Here is a 1,465-nt window from a genome sequence, read left to right as displayed (position 1 = left end):
AGTCCATTTGATATATGGTATTGTTTAATTCAGATGTCTCTCTGTTAACTCTCTGCCCTGTTGACCTATCTAATGAAGACAGTGGGGTATTGAAGTCACCTACTATTAATGAGTTGGGGTTAATCTGGGTCTTAAAGTCCTTTAGTATTGTTTTTATGAAGTTGGGTACAACAGAGTTTGGTGAATATATGTTCATCACTGTAATATCTTCTTGATTCATTGTTCCTTTGATCAAAATGAAGTGGCCCTCTTTGTCCCTTCTGATTAGTTTTTACTTTAATGTCTATTTTGTCAGATATTAGAATTGCTATGCCTGCTTTTTACTTAGTGCCATTTGCTTGGTCTATTTTTTTCCATCCTTTCACTTTGAGATATTGTCTGTCCTTGAAAGTGATAAGAGTTTCTTGCAGACAACAAAAAGATGGGTTTTATTTCTTAATCTATTCACATAGTCTGTGTCTTTTGACTGGGGTATTCAGTCCATTAATATTTAAAGTTATTAATGAAAGATGAGTATTGAATCCTGTCATTTTTATTTCTGCTTACATTCTTGATATAGCTGTACTTTTCCACAGTTATACTTCCATTAGATTTCTTTCCGCAATCCCTTGGGTATAGTCATTCCTTTCTTCAGCTCTTTGTATTGCTTCCAGAACTCTCTGAAGGGATGGTTTTTTGGACATGAATTCCTTCAGTCTATTTATGTCATGGAAGATTTTTCTTTCCCCTTCAACTATAATAGACATTTTGGCTGGATATAGTAATCTGGGTTGGCATCTGTGGTCATTTAAAGCTGTGAATACTTTGGTCCAGGCTCTTCTGGCTTTCATAGTTTGCACTGAAAAGTCAGCTGTAATCCCAATGGGTTTTCCTTTATGTGTGGCTTTTTGTTTCTCTTGCAGCTTTCAGAATTGTTTCTTCGTTTTGTACGTGTAGTGTTTTTATATGATGTGCTGTGGAGAGTTTCTTTTCTGGTCCTGTCTGTTTGGTGTTCTATATGCTTCTTGATGCTTCTTGTATTTGTATGGGCATGTCTTTAATTTTGGGAAATTTTCTTCCATGATTCTGTTGAAGATGTGGTCCATGCCATTATCTTGGGATTCTTCTCCTTCCTGTATGCCTATGATTCATAAGTTTGGTCTTTTCATGGTGTCACACACATTCCTGCATATTCCATTCTTGTGATTTCTTAAACTTTTCATAATCTTTGTTTGAGTGGTCTAGTTCCTCCACTTTGTCTTCTTGTCTTGATATTCTGTTTTCCATTTTGTTCATCCTATTAGTGAGGCTTTCTCCTGTCATTTCTAATTGGCTTCCTGATGTTTCACTTCCTTCTTCATTTCAGCCTGAGAAGTCTTCAATATTTCTAACTCTTTTCTGGATTCATTCAGAAGTTTATACCTATCTTCCTTCAGTTCTTTGATTTCTTTTTTTTTGTGTGTTCTTTACTGAAGTCTTTTATCAT

The sequence above is a fragment of the Nannospalax galili genome, unplaced genomic scaffold, assembly GCF_000622305.1.
Source record: "Nannospalax galili isolate Female #2095 unplaced genomic scaffold, S.galili_v1.0 scaffold452, whole genome shotgun sequence".
NCBI classification, from domain to species: Eukaryota; Metazoa; Chordata; class Mammalia; order Rodentia; family Spalacidae; genus Nannospalax; species Nannospalax galili.
This window is presented reverse-complemented; position numbering follows the sequence as displayed.